General features: G+C 36.9%; 1 long non-coding RNA gene across 2 annotated transcripts; it reads left to right on the top strand.

The window, feature by feature from the left end:
* Window positions 1–2,061: 2,061 nt before the first annotated feature.
* Window positions 2,062–10,471, top strand: LOC131560328 (uncharacterized). 2 transcript variants are annotated; one of them, XR_009274953.1, is made up of 6 exons: window positions 2,066–2,112; window positions 4,581–4,671; window positions 5,069–5,225; window positions 6,301–6,452; window positions 9,199–9,316; window positions 10,294–10,471. It is a non-coding gene; the product is annotated as an uncharacterized LOC131560328 (long non-coding RNA). The 2 variants fall into 2 exon arrangements; XR_009274954.1 differs by lacking the exon at window positions 5,069–5,225 and having other exon boundaries at window positions 2,062–2,112.
* The last annotated feature ends 12,753 nt before the right edge of the window (window positions 10,472–23,224 follow it).

The following is a 23,224-nucleotide window of genomic DNA, read 5'->3' as shown; positions in this document are numbered from 1 at the left end:
GCTGTGAAATGTTTTATAAAATAATGGTGATAATCCCAGGCTCTGAACAACCTGCACCAGTCCTTAAACTCCAGTGTTCTCACAGTAAATTGCAAAGTTTGATTTAATAGTTTCAGTGCTGGAATTAACATAAATTCCTGTCTCAGTAAATTTTTGCCTTAAGAAGGCCTTCTAACCACTCACTGAACAGAATTATATTGCAGTTCAAGGGATAGTTTGTGGTTACTGCTAAAGCCACGTGTTAAATTACTTAACACCTACATCTCTATATTTGATCTGATATATAGATTTAGAAATGTTAGGTATGAGGTGAGACATATAAGGGTTTAAAAATTAAGTACCCTACTGATGTTTATGATCATAAAAGTAATGTTCAAAGATTGTATTCTACTAAGAATATGTTAAATGCCATGCTGCAATAACATATCTTTAATTCTCAGAGGGTTTTTTTTTCCTGCAAAAACTAATCTAGATATTTTTTTCCCTTGAAGGCTTACATTATTTTGAGGAAGCCTGGCAGATATGTCCACAATAAAATAGTTTTTCTGGACAAATGCTACTATTAACATCTCCAGAACAGAATACCTGTCAGAGCTGAATGAAGCCCACTCCAAAATACTGAATCACGTCTCTGCATGCAAGTAGCCAGACCTGCCACCCACCTTGGGCATGCCAGCATTGGAAGGAGCATGTTATCTCTATTAAAAATCTCTTTTCAGCCTGTTGAACATCTTGTTTGCTCAGGTAACACATCCATACCTGCTTTTAAACTTGCCAGGTCCCCATGGCACTGCAGCTGAAATGGAGACATCCTCACAGTTTAGGAATTTGTCCTAGTTTATTAAAGACTGATTATTAGCCATGCATTCCAAACTGTGAGCAGCAATTACCAAAAATAATGATGTTGTATTACTTGTACAACCACCAGCATGCCAATGTAAGTGGTCCAGTACATGCTCTTCATCAGACCAAATATTCAAACATGATTCATGGTGTTTATAAGCTAGTAAATTTTACAGAGTCCTAGCCAAGCAGTGTTGCTAATTTGATACACCTATAATGAGCCGACCTTCTTTCATTTTCTCTGAAGTTGTTTATTACTGTAATAGGGCCTCTTACTCATTAAATCTTGTCAACATGACTGATGCTTAACACAGTGGCTAAAAGATTATTAAGAAAAATGGCTATCAAGAACATGATGGAATGAATAAACCCTTCTGCTGAAGGTGTCTTTTGAGGAAGAATCTTATTTCAATACCTTGTGAAGATTTGGTTAATTGTTGCCACCCATACAGAGGATTCCCAGAAGACTCCAACAAAAGGAAATCTAGAGATGTAATGAAATTTGAGCAGCATAAAAATAACACTATAAGGTTTGCAAAAAGAATAAGGAGAGTGAAATTATTTCAGCAGAAAGATAAATTGAGAGTACTGAGCAGGAACATCAAGCAGGTCTGCTCAACAAAACAGGGTTTATAGGCAGCAGGTGCCACAGGTCTCCTGGATGCCCCTCTGCTCACACCTTAACTCTACAGTGGCACAAGACACTTGTTAAGTGTAGCACGATTTGCTATTTGCAAGTTAAGATCTACCACAAAAAAAAAAAAAAGTGGCAGACTTGTGACATTTGAAGATAGATGTGAACACAAATTAAGCCACAACAGTTCTCTTCCATCTCATGAGCAACATTTCTCAGTGCAAACTGCTGCAGTGTGGCCACTTCTTTCCATGGGGTGCAGTCCTCTAAGGACAGGCTGCTCCAGCCTGGGAGCAGGGTCCCCTCTCTCCACTGGGTCTCCCACTGGATCTCTGCATCCCCCATGGATCCCCATCAGCAAGGGGTGGATCTCTGCATCCCCTGTGTGTAGTGGGATAGAATATATGAAAATAAAGATAGTGTAGAAAGTAATCTTACCCCTGAGGAGTTTCAGCTGGGTTAATTATCAAAGATTAGGAGCGGGCCTGGCTTTAACAGGCCACAGCTGTAACCAATGAGAAGTGCTTTAAGAGAGTGGGGTGGCTGGGTGAGAAGGGAGCTGGAGTCAGTTGGCTGTTTTGTGAAGAAGAAAGAGTCAGTGCTCTGAGGAGATGCTTATGAGAAACATCAAGAAGGTATGAAACTTTTGTGATAAGGAGACACCAATTGTGGATGCCCTTGTGCTGCAGGTGAATCTCTGCATCCCCTATTACTCTTCATGGGCTGTGGGTGGATCTCTGCATCCCCCATGGTTCCCCATAAAGGGGCACAGCTGCTTTCACCCTGGTCTCACCATGGCTGCAGAGGAATCTCAGCTCCAGCACCTGGAGCCCCTTCTGCACTGACCTTGGTGTCTCCATGCTGTTTCCCTCACATGGTCTCACCTTTTCCTCTTGGAAAATTACAGCTGCCCCCATCTTTGTTTTTATTTTCTTCTTAAATCTGATATTACAGAGGTGTTACCAACACCTGTCTAGTTGGCCTTGGCCAGCAGCATGTCCATGTCTGCTAGACACGGTGGAAGCTTCCAGCAGCTTCTCACAGAAGCCACCTCTGTGACTCCTCTGCTACCAGGCTGTGCCAAACCAACCCAACAGTATACAGCAGAAATAATTTAGGTGCTTTCCTGTGAGTTTTCCTAATTTTTGAATTCATCTAGCTGATTAATAGTCAAGGTATCATTTTTAGTCATGCTATCATCATTCATGTTGTGTGAAGCTTACATTTCTGAGTGTTCAATATAAGGTGACTTCAACAAAGTCTCACAGTTATTTTAATACTGACAGGATAATCAGTGTAATTGTGATTTATTAGGATAGTTCACTGTTCACTGCATTTTAATAACCTTTTTTAATCAGAATCAGGAATTGGGCTAACATCCTTTCTAAGGGATGTTACTTAAGGGTATGAGCTGAGGAACGGTATGGGTTAGAGTCATATCTGCTTTAGTTTGGGTTACAGTCAGAGAATAATGTTGAATTATTTGAACTGAGCAACTGGCACACAATTAGAAAATATGCTCTGGATTTATGCATCTGGGACCTAATTTCTCTCAAAAGTTTCCAAAGTGATTCATTTTGCTGGATTTATTAGCTACTATTGTGATTTTAACAATAGATTTTTTTCAGTGCTCATGTTCTCTTTGAGGCATCCTGCTGCTGTTTATGAACAATATTAAATTTCCACTGAGACAGTGCTTAGCTCACCCTGTGCTATTTTTGTGAGTACATGTAAATTAAAGCTCCTGTTATGGACCAATTAACAACAGTGCTCAACCATCAGAGGATTTGTTTGGTATCCAAGGTAAAGGAAATTTACCTTGAGAGCTGCCCTGAGTGGTTTTTGTCTGTATTTTCTGAACTGCGCTGTACTAGAGCAGCCTGTGGCACTGGTGTAATGCACCCAATCCCAACCCGTTTTCCATGCAGACACCTGGGATTGTCAGGACAATGTGCAGAAAGACCAACACAGACCTGTCGTAGTCATATTTTCTGGAAAAAATATCTTTGTCCCAGGATTCTTCTCCTGGAAAGCTGAGAAACCTCAGAGAAAGAAATAAACAATAATTATGTGATGGCTTCTCCTGTGCTTTGCTGCTTTGGAATGAGTTTGGACATTGTTTACTAATAGGTGGTTGTTTGATTTGTTTCATGTGAATTGTTTTTGACTTAATGACCAATCATGGTCAGGCTGTGTCAGGACTCTGGAAAGAGTCACAAGATTCATTATTATCTTTTTAGCTTTCTGTAAGTATCCTTTCTGTATTCTTTAGTATAGTATTCTTTAATATAATATAGCATCATAAAATAATAAATTAGCCTTCTGAGAACACAGAGTCAGATGCATCATTCCTTCCTTCATCTGGGAACCCTACAAATACAAGAGAGACCCTGGGGCAAAGGAGAGGAAAGTGGAAAGGCAGAGTTTTCCAAACACCCATTTCAAGGCATAAAGATTCTCTTCTTGAGACTTCTGGTGCAGGAGCCAGAGGTGAAGGAGGCACCTGCCGAGGTCTGGTTTTTATAATGTGAGTTCCCTGATGGTTCTGGCTTCTTGCATGCACCTCTTTGCCATCCAAAATATTGCTGGATGTTTATGGACAGGAGCTGCAGCAGTGTTTGGACCGCTGAGAGCTATTTTCTTGGCATGAAAAGAACTGAGCTGTCCTAAATTAATTATCTTCTTTGTTCCTAGGTGCACTAAACCCTGCATTATTGCCCCAATCCTTCTGTCCAGGTCATCTATATCCGAGGCCAAATTATACACATTTAGATAGGAAGCAGCAGAATGGATTATTTCCCTTTAGGCTCTGTTTCAAGAAGGGTTTGTCTGACATATTTACTTGTAGAAATGCTGTCAAGATGTTTTGAACACTGACTCAGAATTTTCTGGCATACCAAACTGCAATAGCAGATAACTTCTTAGCTCATTATCAGTAACAATTATACATTTAAGATTCTCATTGAAGATCTGTTTTTCTGATTAATTTGATTATGATATTTTAAAATCTTGTATCTATACTGGTGATATTTTATAAGACAATCCTAAATATAGTCTGGCAATTCTTTTTGCCTATCTCAGTCTTTTTATCATTCCTTTCCAGTGGCTGTTTGTGAAATGAGCTCTCATTGATGAAATCCTGGCAGACTGAAACACTCTACAAGCAGAACATCACTGTTTTATGGTTGGAGAAGGTCAGTGAAAAGCAGTACATGCCTGGGTGTGGAAGTGAGCAAGAACTACATTAAACAGACTTCCAATGTGTTTCAAGTAGTGCTAGAAGCATTTGAAAAGTGATATGTGGAAGATATAAAAGTGCAAATAGATGTATTCCAAATAATTAAATAAAATAATTGAATAAAATTAAATAAGCTTCCAAAAGCCCTACATCACAGCTGTGCTAGGAGAGCAGATCTCTTGGTAGTGTTGCTGCCATTCAGTTTGGGTTGTTGCTCACTTTCACAGTTTTGTCCCAGAACATTGTTTCTAAACCAACATGTCAATCTGATGGCATTGTAGATAGCATTTGAATCATCCACTGGAAGCTGAGAAGCTGCCTTTGCTTCTTTCTTTTTTTGTGTCCCTTGCTAGTGCATCCTGCACACAGAAATAACCGCACAGGCCCCATCACTGCTGAACTTCTGAGGTGTCAGTGCCAAATGTACAACAGCCATTTTAAAGTGAGGAGGGGACAAATAAAGGGCAGATATGCTGGGACAAGTGAAGTGAAGAAATCATAGGACTGAATGTGAGTTATCAAGCAAGGTATCACTACACTGAAATCACACTCTGGTGAGCTCATAGAATCTCAGAAACAGAGAATCAGAGAACCCCTGAATGGTTTGGGCTGGAAGGGGCCTTAAAGCTCATTCCATCCCACCCCTGCCATGGGCAGAGACACCTTCCACTGTCCCAGCCTGCCATAAGCCCCATCCAGCCTGGCCTTGGACACTGCCAGGGATCCAGGGGCAGCCAAAGCTTCTCTGGGCACCCTGTGCCAGGGCCTGCCCATCCTCACAGGGAAGGATTCCCTCCCAGTATCTAACCTAAATATATCCTCCTTCAGCTTCAAGATATTGGAAAGGGAGATGAAGTTTGAAATCTGAAAAATGAGGATTTAGAGACATTTCCATTTCAGTAACGTGTAGAAATATAGTTCAAGTGCTGTTTAGAACTGTCCTATAAAATAAATTGTGATAATATAGAGGTCCAGTTTTATGTAATATTTTGATGATTTTTTTTATATTTAGAATGTCTCACCATATCTTCAAGGGAGAAAAATTTTGCATGAGTATTTACAGTATGAGCAGCCACTGACTTGTAAGACAGAAAAATTATAATGGCTCACTATTACAAAAAAAAAGTGCTTTGAAAAGCTGAACTTGTGAGACGCAGGCAAGAAAAAGACCAGTAGCACATTCTCCACTCTCTTTTGATTTCCATTTATTTTTACCTACTTAAATCTATGCATCTTTTTATAAATGATTTATTGCTTTATATTCTTCTAGTGAAAATTATATTAACCAAAACTCATTTGTCCTTACATTGTTTAATTTTCAAATTTCAAGTGGTTATTATTACTTCATTCCAATTTTTAAATGCTGATTTGAAACATGGAAGAAAATTCGTGTGGTTTTCTCCAGAAATAGCAAAGGTCACTATTGGCAGCTTGGTTTGTCTGGCCAGCTAGACAGTTACAATGACAAAGTTAATTCAAAAAGCATCAATTTATTGATATTGTCACAATTAATGTTCTGCTTATTTGAACTTTACATTTTTATTGCACTGGCACATTGATGCAATGAGCTCATTTTAATTTGCAGGATCAAGGCCTTTAAGACACTCTAAGAAGAAAACTGTTCAAGTACATTGAATCACAAATCTGCAATGTTTAAAGCAGCCCTGTTAGTGCTAGTGACAAGAATGCCACCAATTTGTGGCAAGTTATGGATTTCCTCTCTGCAGCAAGCAGCAGGTATGACATTCCAAGAACAGGTATCAATAATAAGCTTTTTGAATCCCAGAGTGTTGTTGTGTTGGATTTAGGTGTCCAGGTTTCTTGGGTTTTGTGTTGCTGAAATGGCTCCTTAGGTATTAGAGAGTCTTCTTCTCAGCCTCATGACTGAAGAAGTTGTTGAGATTCGTCAGTTTTGCTTTTCAAGGTTGTTTATTTTTTCTTATCTGTTACATTCTTTCTCTGACCTATTGAGATTTGTCCACAGGTTTGTTCATGGCACACTGTCTGCCCTTGGGGCAGTGTTAACTTTTCATAGTAAAAACTATGTGTACTTTATTTACTATAGTTTTCTAATACCTGTCACTTATGGTAGACAATCTGTCTCTATTCTATAAACCAATCAGTGTCACCATCACAGCAGAAGATGCAGGACATGCAAGACAAGAAGAAGGGCAGGACATACACAGACCACTCCATTTTGCCTCTTGAACCCTCATTCTAAATCCCCAAAATTCTACTTTTTAACCTTGTGACAAATTAACTATCATTCTTGTAGGGGGATAAAATATAAGAAAATAAAGATAGTGTAGAAAGTAGTCTTACCCCTTAGGAGTTTCAGCTGGGTCAATTATCAAAGATTAGGAGCAGGTCTGGCTTTAACAGGCCACAGCTGTGACCAATGAGAAGAAGAGTGCTATAAAAGAGTGGGGTGGGTGGGTGAGACGGGAGCTGGGGTCAGTTGGCTGCTTTGTGAAGAAAGAGTCAGTGCTCTGAGGAGCTGCTCATGGGAAACACCAGGAAGGTATGGAATTCTTGTGGTAAGGAGACAGCAGTATGGAACCCCTGTGATAAGATAACAACGCATTCTGCTCAAACTCTTGTGGCTTGTAAATCTTTGCACGAAGCTGGTAATTGTTTTTTCCATGGGCTAAAATCAAAGGCACAGATGTTTGTGACTCTGTACCAAGGTCTCTGAGCCCCCTGCCAGGGTCTCAAATCCTCCAGGGCAGCCAGAGCAATGTCCTGGGTTCCAGCACAGGTTCTGGTGGTGGTGTCTCTGTTAGAGGAGATCAGGGGCTGCCCTGTGCTGCTCACAGACAATTCCAGCTTGTTTCAGACAGCTTCAAATGCACAACAGAGCAACCCCTGGATACAGCTTAGTCCCATTAGAAAACTTAAGGAATGTTGAAGAAAGGGCAAAATGCTGCACAGGGAGTGACAAAAAGAGAATTCAGGGAAAAGTAGACAATAACAGAGAAACAAACAAAAAGTAAGATTGAGGAAAAATCACCCCAAATAAGCAGTTACTGAAGCATTTAGTGAAAATATCTTTCCCTCCCCTCCTGCAGACTTCAGAGAGGGGAATCTTTCCTGCTCCCTCTGCAGCCTGTTTTCTGTGTTTTTGCTGAATGTCTTGGTTTCTTTGGTGAGGCAAAAAGTGATGCAGAATGCTGGAATCAGCTTGTAAAGTTTCTTTACTGCCGTACTTTGTGAGCTCATTTTCCTCCACTAATCCTTAGTTCTTACTGGCTTCAGCATGAGTCTCTGGGCTGCAGACTTGGAGATGTGCACTATGGCACTCAGGGGATTTGCAGTTCTCCAGAAAGAGCTGGATATGGCAACTCCACAAGGCCCCAGAAATTGTTCTGTCTTGCACGGCTGTATTTACATCCTGTGTGCCCTGCAGCAGGACAAAAAACCAAGGCAGAGACTGATGGCAAGGAAGTTCCACCTTAATATGAGGGAGAACTTTTTTCCTGTGCCGTGACTGAGCACTGGAACAGATTAACTAGAGAGGGTGTGGAGCCTCTCTCACTGGAGATATTCCAGAGCTGTCTGGACATCATCCTGTGCCATGGGCTCTGGGATGGCTGGAGCAGGGAGGTGGCACCAGATGAGCCACTGTCCCTTCCAGTGCCAGGACAAGAGGACAAAGTCTTAAGCTGCTCATGGGGAGGTTTAGGCTGGGCATTAGGAGGAATTTCTTCACAGAAAGAGTGACTGGGCATTGGAATGGGCTGCCCAGGGAGCTGGTGGAGTCACCTGTGGTAATTTCAGGGTCCCCCATTGCAGGAAGGAAATGAATCTGACTCCAGGTTCTTAGAAGGCTATTTTATTATTTTATGTACTTATATTATATTAAAATAATGCTGTACTAAAGAATAGAGAGAGGAGACTTACAGAAGGCTTAACAAGTTACTAATGAAAAACTCGTGATTCTCCAGAGTCCTGACACAGCCTGGCTGTGACTGGTCTTTAAGTTAAAGCAATTCACATGTTGGATAAACAATCTCCAACCACATTCCAAAGCAGCAAAACACAGGAGAGAAAAATGAGATAATATTGTTTTTCCTTTTCTCCTGAGGCTTCTCAGATTCCCAGAAGAAATCCTGGCAAAGGGATATTTCCAGAAAATATGACAGTGACAGTCACCATCTCACCAGATGTGTTTAAGAGAAAACTGGATGTGGCATCAGTGCCATGGTCTGGTTGCCAAGATGTCTTAGGTCATAGGTTGGGCTCAGTGATCCCCAAGATCTTTCCCAGCTTGGTTGATTCTGTGATTTTGTGATCTCTTACTTGATGGCCAAGATTTCCTTCTTACAGAGCTCTTGATCTTTATTTGTTCCATGTTCAGCATAATATGTTTAGAGACTGGAAGGAAATCTGTGTACTATAATTCTGTTGCCTGTTTTACATTGATACAGTAAATTTAACTCTCTGTGAACACAATTACTGATAATAACTCCATTTCCTGGCACAGAGCTGCATCTCCATCCCAGAGGCACTGTAAAATATACCCTTGAATTGGGCCTGGCAATTTCATTGGCTGCTGGTCAATATTTTCTTCTGAAAGAATTTTCCAACAAGACTTTTCACAGGTGGATATACTAAGTATATTCATTTATCTTGTATGTAATAAATAAACCATGTGTATTATAGTGTAGTATAGTATAATATAGTGTACTATATTATAATATAGTATATATTGTATATTTTGTATATTGTATACATTATATTGTATATATTATATTGTAAATATTTATATTATACTAATTATATAATATGATAGATTACATTATATTATAGATAATATTATATATTATATTCTATGTAATATATATTTCAAACCTTATATATATTTAAAATTTTATTTTATATTTTATACTTTTCATTATAATATGATATAATATTATATTTTATATATTATATATTATATTATATTTTTTTTTATTTTCACTCTATCATCCACATCTATTACACTAGGTAACTGAGGTATGACCAAGGTAATTTTGAAATGAGCATTAGTAAACAAAATGGCAAGAAGTTAAACTTTTAAAAAGATTTTAAAACAACCATTCCCAAAAATGCTGATCTAAGCATTTCACCCATAATTGTGTTTGTTATTGAAAAGCATTGTCAAAATCAAGCCTTATCATGTTGAGAAAAAAAATGTGCCTGAGGAACATCAGCAGGGAGCAAAGAGTATTAGTCACTCTTGAAAGGTAAAAAAAATAAATAAATGTATAGAACCTAAGGCAGTGACCTTAAAAAGGCAGAAATGGCAAATCTTTGCATGAAAATTTTCATGCTCTTGTTGCTTTTTGGTGACAACTACTCAAAGAAAGTTGGTGAAAAGTGAATTTCTGGAGCAGGGCTGTGAGTAGCAGTGAATTTGTGTGTGTGAATGTGGAGATTTTAGCTATCGGAGCCATCATAATGTGTAACTGAGGAAAAAAATTATTCTTTTTACAAGATGAAAAAGTTAATTAGAGGTGAACATGTGAAATGCATGAATTCCTATTACTGCATCAGCTGCTTTTTCAAGCTGAAAGTTTTAATCTCTTCTTCCAATTAGGGCATTGCAATGCCTTCTTTGACTGGATTTTCATCCTGAATTCCACGTTCCTGAAGCTCTTTTTAAATGGCAGTGCTTAGGAAAACTGTTATTGAGAATTGGAGAAAACACTTTATTTGAAAATTAGGTTTTGTAATGCTGTGAAAGGGATCATAATGCAATTAAACAATCAGAAAGTCTTTTGCTTGTTTTTCTTTTTTCTGTGAGTGAAACAAAAGGCTCTCACAAAACACTGAACTGATTGTCAGAGGTTTTTTTTCTTAAACATCTTGGAACTGTGCACTTTGCTTCATTTACTATCATTTCAAGGATAAAACCTTATATAAAGCATAAATAAACAAATATAAAAATTTGTGCAGAAAATACTCCTTGGAAACCCCTCTGAAGATAAAATAGATCTTAGTTTCATGCTAGGTTATTGAGACATGTTACAGGATTCAATAGAGAAGGATCCCTCTCCTAAAGAATAATTTGGAATTATCTACCAAATGGCTCAACTAAAGTTGATGATTTTCAGGAAGATCTTAAACTAAAGAGATGTTTAAAAGGAAGCTGCACCTGTATTGGAAAATTATTTATAAATGGTGATGGCAATTTAATCCCTATTAAATTTTACCACATGTATTCTCTGTATTTATAATTCTCTTTTTTCCTGTTTATATTTGCATAAATGTTGTTGTACTTTCATTCTGAAGTAAATTCTAGAAAATCTTTTTGAATTGGCCAAAAAAGATAGTTATAGATATGCTATATATATATTTAGTCATATAGATTTAGTAATATATATTTTAATTACATATATCTTATACATATATCTAGTTATATCTATTTAGTTATATATATCTCCCTATTTATAATTTTCTTTTTTTCCTGTTTATATTTGCATTCATGTAATTTTCCTTTCATTCTAAAGTAAATTCTAGGAAATCTTTTTGAATAGGCAAAAAAGATATTTTAGTTCTATATATATATTTAGTTATATGTATCTAGTTATATATAGATATGTAGTTTTATATATATATATATATATATATACATAGTTATATATATGTGTATTTGTATATATACAACTGAATTGGCCTGAATTGGTTTTATCTAATTGTTGCGACATCAAAAACATTTTTGCAGGCTTTTAAACACAAACTACAATGAATTCACATAATAGCTTGATCTTTTCAAATCTTTTGTTCCTGATTAGTGACAGTAAAACCATATAATTGTAAATATTTAATTCTGATCTTTTGGGAAGTTATTTATGAGACAATGACAGTGGTAGGTTTCTGAAGTTGCCCTTACTTCCCAAAACACTAGAAAGATATCATTTACATTATACCTGCTTTATAAATGCCTTTACAGGCAATACACGCCTTGAATAAGGAAATTCTAATCATTACTTATTTCATCTATCCTGATGATATAATAATGTTTTACATTTTAATCCCAGAATATAGCACAGAGATAGAAATTACATAATTCGGTTTAAATGTATTTTGTAGTGGAAAAGCTGGTGGTGGGGTTCCAAATCCCCAAAGACACTTTTTCATTTGATCATCTACATTGGAAGTCAAAAATTACGACAGTGACAGAGAGGAGCACCAACTCTAGAGTACTAATTAAAATGTACCAGCTCAATGGATCTTAGTTCATCTTCACATGGAACCTCATTAAGGCAAAATGATCTGTACAAATTAGTCTTTCCAAATAGAACCACTGGCAATTTTTAATGAGGTTTCCATGTAAAGCATCATCTGTCAAATTGCAAAACTAAACCAATCAAAGACATACCATGCTAGATTATGTCTCATGTCTATTTGTTTAATTGGGAGATTGGGTCATCTCTTTAATGCAATCTTGTGTTAGACATGTGACTTCAGAATTTAGTGACCTGCTTGCATCAATGTCAATATTTGGATGTTTAAAGAACAGTATATTTAAATTAGTATTTATAACTGTTAGCAGAATGGAGTTTAATTTATGTTCTGTTCACATTCTAGGCAACTAATGTATTTCGAACTGTATTGTTAACAAAGCAGAATAATAAATCTAAAAAAACCCTAAAAAATACAATTAGGAATAAATAAAGCTAAAAATAACTGGAAGATGCAAAGGCTGTCAGGTGCCAAATAAAAAGAACAAGAGTTTAACACATTCTGTTGTAGTTTTTAAGGTAAAATGAGGAAAGAATTCGTACCTTAAAACATTATTCTGGTTTTAAATAGTGGAATAAGAGATAGAGGGTCTTAATTCCACTTTACAGCTCCCCTCCTGCCCCACCTATCCCATTCAGAGTGCAGCCTATCAGGGAAAACAAAGGGTGCACTGAATTTTTCCTGTAGATATTCAGAGAAAAACCCTCATTTTTCTTTTAATACAGGAAATTTCTTATAAGTCAAAAATAATGAAATGTGTTAGCAATTATATAAATTAGAGGATAAGGTTACAATGACTGTTGGTGTCTTGATAGAGCAATCTGGAAAGGACCTTGGGAGATTTTCTAATCCTTCTCTGTTTCAATCTGTATCATGCAGACCTAAAGGACTCCTGACAGATATTTTGAAGTCAGTTACAAGAGTTATTTACTAGGATAGAAAGGATGTTTACAACAGGCAAAGAAATATTGGTGCATCTTGACTTTAACTGTTTTGAAGTTATGTGGAACTGGTGGGCTTTATCTGAGATAATAAAAAAATAGTTTGAACAGCAATTCAATACTTTGAAGAGAGTTCTGAGGAGAGCAGTAAGAATAATTACAACCACAAGAAATGTGTTTTAAGAAGGAAGACTTAGGCTTGAATAGCTTTACAGAGATCATGTGAAGTAGGTAAAATGCTGATAAAACATCTGCTAGAAATAGGCAAAATACCCATCTCCACATTGGATAGTACCAGAATCAGAGCCCTTAAACTGGATTAAGAAATTAAGAGATTTGGACTTTGGAGAAAGCATTTTGGTGGGAAGGATGGGTGGATTTTGGAGCAGATTGGAACACTTAGAGCAAAGTGTTGATGTCTTTAAGGTTGTCTCATGAGGCAGAATTTTTATTGGAGCTCTTGGTAGTCTTTCTGGCTCTGCCTGTTGGAGTTTCTAAGGAAATTCCAGTCAAACACCAGCCTTTGGCAGCTTTCTGTGTATCATCAAATAATATATTCTGACATACACACCTGTGGAGTTTGCACAACCAAACTGCACTCTGGGTTCTCAGGTGTCTTCTGGAAGGAAAAATATATTCTGTGACAACTCAGGCCCCCCAGCCTTGGAAGAACGACACAGGCTCCATAAATAGCTCTGTGACATGATCCAGAGCAATATGAAGTAATGGTAAAATCTGCAATTTAATCTGTAGCTATGTTTACTCTGGCAATCAAACAGCTTGTTTGTGCCTAATGAGGATTTTATTTTAGAACAATAAATTATTGCTGGTTCTGGCCAAATTACTTGATTCATTGCAGTAACAACAGTGCACTTTCTATAAATCATGGACAATTTTTTGACCTTTGTAAAAGTCACTTGTCTTCTTACCTTATTAAAGCAATTTTGACAAAAATATACTTTTGTTTTTTATTTCTACAACTAGCCCATCTGTTGTCACACTTAATATTTCTTATATTAACTTTAATGTATCACCTCCCACATACCATTTCTGCAAGGTACAAATTGTCCTCCCTGATATTTTTAAGGCTTTTTTTTTAAACTAGTAGTCTTTCAATCATTTTTTAAGTCATCACTCTTTCAGTTCTGATTCCTTCTCTAAGTTTATATAGAGACCAAAAATTTTCTTTCCTGTGTTTAATTGTAAGAGTGTTCTCAAAGTAGTCTCACAGATTTTAAAAGGAGTCAGGGTCCTCCAAAACCCAACTCAGTTTTACTTATAAAAAAAGAACTCAGTTTTCTTTATAAGCAAGGTATTAAGCTCACTATTGCTATTTGACGTAATCTTATAACACACATATATCCCAATTTAATTGCAGAGATGTTTGATTTAGATGGCAGCCTTTCAGTTTGAAGTAGGAATAGAAGATCAGTTTAAAATTTGACAAAAGACAATATAAAGCAAGACCAGGAGCTAGAGTTACAAGGGTAAATTACCTAATTTGTTTTCAGTTAAAAATTTAGTAGTAGGAACCCTACTGAATAAAATACACAGTAGAAAGTGATCCTTTCCTCCAATTCACTGACAGATTATTGTATCCCAGTAATGTTAAAGTATAATTTTAATATATAATATGTAGTTTTTTAATTTTTCATGTTTATAAAACATTTATTTATAGTTCTGCCTGCCCATTTATCTCAAATCAATATCATGGACAAAAAAAAAAAAAGGTTTTTCTATACAAGAAAAGAGAAAAAGTATTTATGTGTGACCAAATAATTTATTACACAGCAGGATACAAACTCAGGGATTTTTACTTCCAGCCTGCTTTAATCTTTGGGTTAACTTCATTTTAGTATAATAACGTAATTCCCTGGAAAATGGAAAATTTAACAGAGTCCGTACAATCTTCTAAGTGATTAATTTGAACTATATTCAAAATTCAGTACGTAACAAAAATAAGAACTTAAAATTGCCCTCATAAAGGCTCTGAAAAAAGAATAGAATTGTCTACAAGGAGTACATAAACAAGTTCAGCAACTCCTAATAGTTATTGTAAATGCCTAAATCTACACCCTGATTAAGTACAGAGACACAAACTGAATAACTTCAAAGAAATATTTAAGTGTTCAGAATTCTTTAGAAGTGGTATCATCTTTAATTACAGCTTTCATTAAAGCACAATTGCTGGTGTGATGTGTTCAGAGCTTCAGTTCCCTGCAGGCCTGAGATTGGGTATAAACCCTGAGATTTGAACTTTAACTTTGGCTTCTTTCTCCTTCCTTCATTCACACAAGGCACATTGTTTGCTGGCTTCCAGGTTATTTTTTAATCTCTTTCTACCAGTGAAAATAACCAGTTAGCATGCTCAGTTTTTCCTTTTTATCTCTTCTTTTGGACTTCCCATTGCAATGAGCTGTTCCACCCCTGAGCTCAGGTGAGACCCCACCTGCAGAGCTGCCCCAGCACAGGGAGGAGCTGGAGCTGCTGCAGAGAGCCCAGGGCAGGCACCAGGATGGGCAGAGGGATGGAGCAGCTCTGCTGGCAGAGAAGGCTGGGAGAGCTGGGGTTGTGCAGCCTGGAGAGGAGGAGCTCTGGGGTGAGCTCAGTGTGACCTTGCAGTGCCTGAAGGTGTGGTGGTGCTTGCAGGGGTCCCAGGATGAGGGAAAAGATGAGAACCTTCACTCCACGTTTCAGAAGGCTTATTTATTATTTTATGACATACTATATAAAAGAAAATTATATATTAAAACTATACTAAAAGAATAGAAGAAAAGATTTCATCAGAAGGCTAGCAAGGAAAAAGAAGGGAATGGGATGATAATAAGATCTTGTGACTGACCAGAGAGTCCGAGCCAGCTGGCTGTGATTGGCCATTAATTAGAAACAACGGCATGAGACCAATCACAGATGCACCTGTTGCATTCCACAGCAGCAGATAACCATTGTTTACATTTCACCTCTGAGGCCTTTCAGCTTCTCAGGAGAAAAATCCTAGCAAAAGGATTTTTCTTAAAATGTGTCTGATACATGAAGACATGACAGGAACCATGGAGAGGGACTTGGGACAAGGGATGGAGGGACAGGACACAGGGAATGGCTTTCCACTGACAAAGGGCAGGGATGGATGGGATATTGGGAAGAGATTCCTCCCTGGGAGGGTGGGGACACCCTGGCACAGGGTGCCCAGAGAAGCTGTGGCTGCCCCAATATTTTAATATTGTTATTGTATCAGCATAACTCTCCTGTGTTTCTTTATTCTTTAAACTCAATGAGATCTCTATTTCTAAAGCTGATTGATTTTAGTTGTTTACTTTGCATTGTGTATTTTTATTTTTTTCCTTAGCTTTGGTTCCTGGAAAACAGCTGAAATCCATGCTAAGGCAATAAGAATTGTGAATAGCCTGCCTATACTCTGCCCAAACCTACTTTCTAGAAAAAAGTGCATTGCCTGCGCTAGCAGAATAGCCCACATGCATGGTCACCTTCCTTTGCATAGTAACAATGTTCACCTTAATTTGTATCATTTTGTATCACAAGCAAAGAAAGTTAACGAAATACTAAGGTTAAAAAAAATCCCAGTTACTCACATTGCTGACATTGCTAATAGAAAAAAAAAAGTAGTTTAATAATGTTTACATTGAAATCTTGATGAGTACAGAATTGCAAAATTAATTTAGCATTAAAAACCTTATTAAAATTAAGACATTTTAAAATAGATCTACAGTAGCAGCTATGATTCTCTGTGTGGGAGAAGGCAGTTGCTGAGGACTTCTGTGAACTCTGCAGCTGGCACAGCCAACTACAATTCCCAGGAGAGCAGCAAATGGTGTGACAGATTAGTTATTTCAGCAGCCATGCAATAAAAGTTACTTGTGGATTCATAGAAAAGTGCCCTTTCAAATGACCAATCCATCCCATTATGGAGAAAAATCAATGCACCTTGTGCCTTTCAGTTTATTTACATTTCTTTGCATTTTAAGGTGACTTTCCCTGTAGCTGTTTGCTTATTATAAAACTAAAACAATGTTATTTGTGCATCCTTTGGTTGCTGAAGGTAAGAAGGCTAAACAGCATTGCATTGATAGGAAATGAGATTATTGGTGACAGGTTTCTTTCTAATTGATGCAAAGTTCAGGAAATAAAATATTCACACCAGTCAAGGTCAGCCCCTCCCTGCCAGTCCCAGGGGAACAGAAAAGTTTTACTTTTCTACTTTATGTTTTTGAGCCCTGGCCACAAGGCCAGCCCTGAGGCTGTGCTTCACACCTGAGGTCAGCATTTCACATAGAGTGTATCAAGGTCTAAACATCAAACATCAATTTCTTATTGCATTTAAATATTTTTTTTTTAGGTTTACAATATTTTATGTCTTCTGAAAAAAAAATATTCTGAAAATTACTGAATTAATCCTGGAGAACTCCCTGTGATCCATTTAATCTGATTTTGTGAATTACAGATGTATGATTCTGATATTGAGATTAGCAAGTATTTCTAAACATCAGGAATTTTTATTCAGCATCGACCAAAGTTTTAGAGATTAGTCCATACCCCCAGCTGTTTGTTTAGCCTGGCCCTTGTACCTCTGGCCATGAAAGACTCTCAGCAGTGACAGTTTCTTCCTTTCCTTTCCCTTTCCTTTTCTTTCTCTTTGCCTCTTTTACTATTAAATAAAATATATCAAGTATTTTTTTACACCAACACCTAACTTCATTTAGTTTCAATCATGTTTTTTGGGTAGACTTCAAACCATTCTGGGTTAAATCCCTTTTATTCACTGAGGTTTAGTTTCCTCTGGTCTTGTGTGTTTAAACCAGTTTGTAACAGGGAGGAATAGAACAGACTAGTTCAGCTGGAAGGCAGCTAAAATAATCATCTGATCCAGCTGCTGGCACTGAAGGGCTGGCCAAAATGTAAAGCAAATTAATGACTTTTTAATTTCCTTTGTGATGGGCAGAGGATTCTGGGCTCCCCAAATGAGGAGTGCCCTGTCCACAGTGTACAGCCTGATCAATTTGATATTGGATTGAATTTCTTTGTGCATACACTCATGTGCAACTCTTCATATGTCAGTCTTTAGTGTAAAATATAAATTTCAATAGCAAAACAGTCTATTTCAATTTTAAAACTGTCCAATTCCAACTTTAACCATTAGATGGAGCAAACCTATTCACCAAGCAGATCATTCTCCAAGGGTTTGGGCTCCCCTGAGGAAGTCAATTCCCCAGATACTGTGGGAATGGCTCTTTCTAATTGCAGAGATGTTGAGGTAAAACCTTTAAAACACAAAGCAGAGTTCCTCTTTCTTCTCTACTCTCCACTGAGTGCAAGAATTACAGGCAGCACAGTGTCAGGTCCTAAGCTGCATTAGCCACCTCTATAAAGGGAAATAATATACTACTCTTACTGTCTAAAGCAATTACTTCTTATAAAGTAAGTATTTCAATTATTATTGGGGTTTTTAAAATCCTATTTTGCACAGCAAAACACATATATTCATAATTATATCACTAAAGATTCAGAAGAACAAAGAGCATTTTTATTAATCAAGTGGCAGGAATTTAACCACTGGACTGCATGTGGGATGTTTTCTGGAATATGCATTTGTCAGTGAAAGAAATAAAATTTACATATCTGAATTTAATACCACTGAAATCTGCCAAACAGGTATTAGAATGACTTAATTTAGCGTTTTCTTAATACATTCTTGCTACCATTTCCAACATGCATCTTTACTAATGACTTAAGAAAAAAACAGAACACCCCAGCTAACCTCCAGTAATGAAAGCACACACGGTATTTTAACTTTGTTCACAAATTTGTTTAAATAACATTAAAAATATTTTTTAAAGGCCTGAAGAGGTATCTATGCTTCTGAAACTGCAGGAGAAGATCTCATACACTTTTCTAAAATGCAAGGATGCTTGTTGAGAATTCCAGTAGAAACCTGTCATATGTATTGTTTTTTTAGAAGTTTAAAAACCTTAGTGTGTCCAAGATAAAACTGAAAATCAACCAGTTTCCCAATACACTTGAGCCTTTGGATAAGAGGTCTGTAGCCAACATAAAAATTTGATACAGATAAATCTTCAAATTTATCAATGAAAAAACCCCAGACAATATTAGCAAATTAGAATGCCCAGCATGCCCCTGTGGTAAAAGCCAGAATGGGTCCAGCTCTTATCTTTTTTCCTTTTTAGGTTATGGTTTTTTGGGGGTTTTTGTGGTTGTTTTTTTGGGGGTGTTTTTAGAAATTGTATTTAAATTCCTGGGAATTTATTAAAATCTAAAAGTCATTACAGTTCTGTAGCTCTGCAGGTGCCTACTGCCATCTTGTGTACTTTTGTTGTCATGTGAATGGACATGTCTTATAACTAAAAGGTCTACCAAGATGTAAAAATATATTAAAGTATATATTTAGGATTTAGTGGATAAAGCCACTCCACATATTAAGGCATGGACAGTGAAACTGGCAGAATTGGAAACACCCGTATCATTTAATCTCTTAAAATGTAAATTACTTAAAATGTTAAGTTCTACATTTATAGTGATAGTCTTTACAGCTTAAAATCTTTCAAACATTTTTTCCCTGTTATTTGGGAAATTCTGACTTGTGGAAATCTTATTGATACTGGTTGTTCATGTTCAACTTAAGCTATTTCTTAAATCCTAGCCTCCCCAAGCAGAAGAAAAATTTATTGTTTAAAGGAAACATTTTGGTCAGACATTATTCTCATAAATCCATGCTGGCTTCTTCAAACCACCTTCTTCTGTACTTTATGCTTGGAAAATATTTACTGACTTATTTTCTCCATCTTCTAAATCACTCAGCAGGTCAAATGCAGCTATCCTTACATCCAGGGCTGTAACTTTTTCCCACTTTCCTACTCAAATATCCCTACTGCCATGGCCAGTCCAGGAAAAATTATCACTAAGCTTCACATCCCAAACATCTCCTCCTTACTTATGAGAGCCACCAAAGCACTTCCACTAATTTTCTCCTTGACCACTGGTGTCAGGAAGTTGCATCAATGCGCTCCATAAATATCCTGAATTTCTGGTGGCCACCACCACAGTGATATCTTTGAAGTTTAAGTCCTTAAGGACTTCCAGGCCCCTGAAAACCAGAGCTGCCAATACACGGCTTCTTCCTTTATTTTTCTCTGCCTCTTCTTTTCCTCCTTCTTTGTCATCACAATGTGTCAGGACTGGGTAATAATTGACACAGACTCAGAATATTTACAGAAGGCTGATCATATATTATTAAGAAACCCATTATTTTTATACCCTAATTCATTACAGGTGGACTTGATTGGTCCTTTAATTAAAACACCGTCACCACTAGCCAGTTAAGAAAGCACCCTTTGGTAAACAAATCTCTGTAACACATTCCACATGTTCCCAATACCAGGTATAGCAGGTTAAGATAAGAATTGTTTCTCTTTTATTTTCTCTGATCTTCTAGCAATCTTTCCCAGAATGATGTCTGGGAAACTTGTGTTTCTCTCTGTGCCGCATTGCTTTTTCTATTTCTTTTCTTTCCTTTTTTCTTTTTTTTTTTTTTTTTGAGGTGTGGGTGTAACATTTTCTCTATCTGGCCAAGTTGTGGAGGGGAGTGATGGAGGAGCGTTGTTGGACACCAGGCCTCCAGGCAGGGTCAAACCACCACAAAAGCACTTTGACATCCTAAGGTAAGGAGTAATACAGAAAATATTATTTTACACAAGGGTTGCATTTCTTCAGGAGACATTAAGTGTAGTTGTAGAATATCTGGTCTGACATACAGATACATGTGAGTAGTATAAAACACTTCTTACCTGCCTTGTTAGTTTGTCTGCTAAGAGGGGATGAGCAAAATCATCCAGGAAATATCTTAATTGAAAAGTAGAATGAGCAGGCATGTGTGGGATTTGTTAAAATTTCAAATGCTGTGGTTATGATATTTTAGATAACTTCACAAAAAGCTCTATTTAAATATGAATGAAAACACAATCAAAATTAAGAAAATACTTATCAGACATTATATTGCAGACAAAAAGAACATTCAATAATTGGATGTATTGTCAGGGACTACAACACAGATTAGAAAGAATTTTGATTTATTTTAGAAAGGAGGTTCACAAACTGGTAATTCACAGTTTATCCTGTCAGGCTGTAAACAGCATTGTTGAGATAGAAAAGGTTGCTTCCATCATGGAGTGAGACAGACAGGCAGTTATCTCTTTAGTTATATCTCAAGTGTTTACATTTAAATCCATTGGAATCAATGTAAAAATGACAGTATTATAGCTCTGGACCTCAGCTAGGATAAAAATGAGAAGACAACCACCTCTGACTCAAAAGTTAGCTACCTGATGTATTAGGACTCATCCAGTTCAATACTTCAAATGAGAGAGATTACAGTGAGGTTGAAAGACAATAATGGGGAAATCTATGATCTCAGATTCAGAGCTTAAATTCATGCACAGGTGATGTTGTGTTCAAGAAAATTCCCTCACAGAAGTAACACACAATATCCTTATAGAGTGAGCAGGACCTTGTCACTGGAAAAATCTCTTTGCCAGGATTTCTTCTCCTGGGAATCTGAGAAGACTCAGAGAAAAATGAAAACAATATCTGATTGCTTCTTTTGTGTTTTGTTGGTTTTGAGTGTGGTTGGAGATTGTTTATCACCCAGGTGGTTGATTGGTTTCATGTGAATTGTTTTGACTTAAAGACCGATCACAGCCAGCCGTGTCAGGACTCTGGAAGCAGCCACAAGTTTTCATTATCATTCTTTTATACCCTTCCATTTGTATCCTTTCTCTATTCTTTAGCATAGTTTTAGTGTAGCATTCTTTAATATAATACAAGTACTTAAAATAATAAATCAGCCTTCTAGGAATACGGAGTCAGATTCTCAATTCCTCCTTCATCCTGGGAACCCAGCAAATACCACAGGACTCACTTCCACTCCTCTTGGTCTTTAGGTACTAGAGGCAGCAGCACTGGAAAAGCTGAATTCATCCAGAATTCAGATGTATGCATCATTACCAATTCTTTCCTAGACTATTTGACAAGTAGTCAATCTGCTTTAAAGCTTTAGCTATTATGTTTATGGACCTGATGGATGAGGGCCAGAAATACTCAAACTCATTGTCTGTCACTCTGTTTCCATGAGCATCCCCAGCCATTCCACTCCTCCTGCATTGCTCCTGGAGAATTCCTCTCCTCTTCATTCACTCTTGGTGCTGAGATCTTGAAATCCTCTCTTAAAAATAACTCTTCTAACTAGACTTTAGTATCAGCTTTTCTTCTACATTGTATTTTTTTTCCCCTTTGGAGCAGCTTTACTTAGCACTGCTCCAAACCAAACTCCAAATACTCTATACATCTAAAAAAGGAGCAGGATCTTGACCTGTCAGTATACCTCTGTGGGAAATCAATTTCTTAGATCCAATTATTGCAAACATGTTTTTAACAGAGGGGATTCCCCCTTCTATACCTCTGATTTCTTCTTAATATTGTTTTTTACATTAGCCTTTTTTTTTCAGGGATCATCTGCTATTCATATCTGTATAATTTATGACACAGCTATGTCCTAATCTCATTTTAACCCTTTTAAGTGTGTATTTTGAATTAATTCACCTAATTAGATTAATTTTTTAATGTACTCTATGCAGACAGACACCATAAAGTCCTTCAAGAGGATAAACTACCTTGTTTCTTTAAAACAATTGTCTTTGTTGAAGGCAGTATAAAAGAATACATCCCCTGATTTAAAGTTAATTTATTTCTTAAGAAAAAAAGAGGCAATTAGTTATGTATTACTGTCTTAAATAAAAATGAGAAAATAGATTAAATTACTTGGTTTTGTCTTTGCTTTAACTGAGGACTATTTTTTTTTATGGAAACAACTCTATTTATTCAGAATTACACTTTAAACCTCCTATGCAATCTGTCCAAATAAATCCATTTCTTTGTTAATCTGGTGTTTAATGGAGACTTCAAACCTTGAAAATATCACATCTTTTTGATATGATATTTCTATGATCAGCATGTGACTGGAAATATTCCAGTCACCATCCCTGCAAGAGTTCAAAAAATGTTTTTGTGGCACTTGAGGATGTGGTTTCTTGGTGAACATGGTGATGGTGCTGGACTTGATGATGGTCTTAAAGGTCTTTTCCAAATTTAATGATTCTGTGATTCTAAGTCAAGGAATACCAAAGTCAAATTTTTCAGTACTCTGAGTTGAAAAATTTTCTGATCCATTAGGGATGTGAGAGGGGGTTTTTTTTGTTTGTTTTTCTTTATTTTTTTTTCAAAAAGGATTAAAACAAACAAAAATCTTAATATTGT

This window comes from Ammospiza caudacuta, chromosome 7, assembly GCF_027887145.1.
Source record: "Ammospiza caudacuta isolate bAmmCau1 chromosome 7, bAmmCau1.pri, whole genome shotgun sequence".
Taxonomy (NCBI): Eukaryota; Metazoa; Chordata; class Aves; order Passeriformes; family Passerellidae; genus Ammospiza; species Ammospiza caudacuta.
This window is presented reverse-complemented; position numbering and strand designations above follow the sequence as displayed.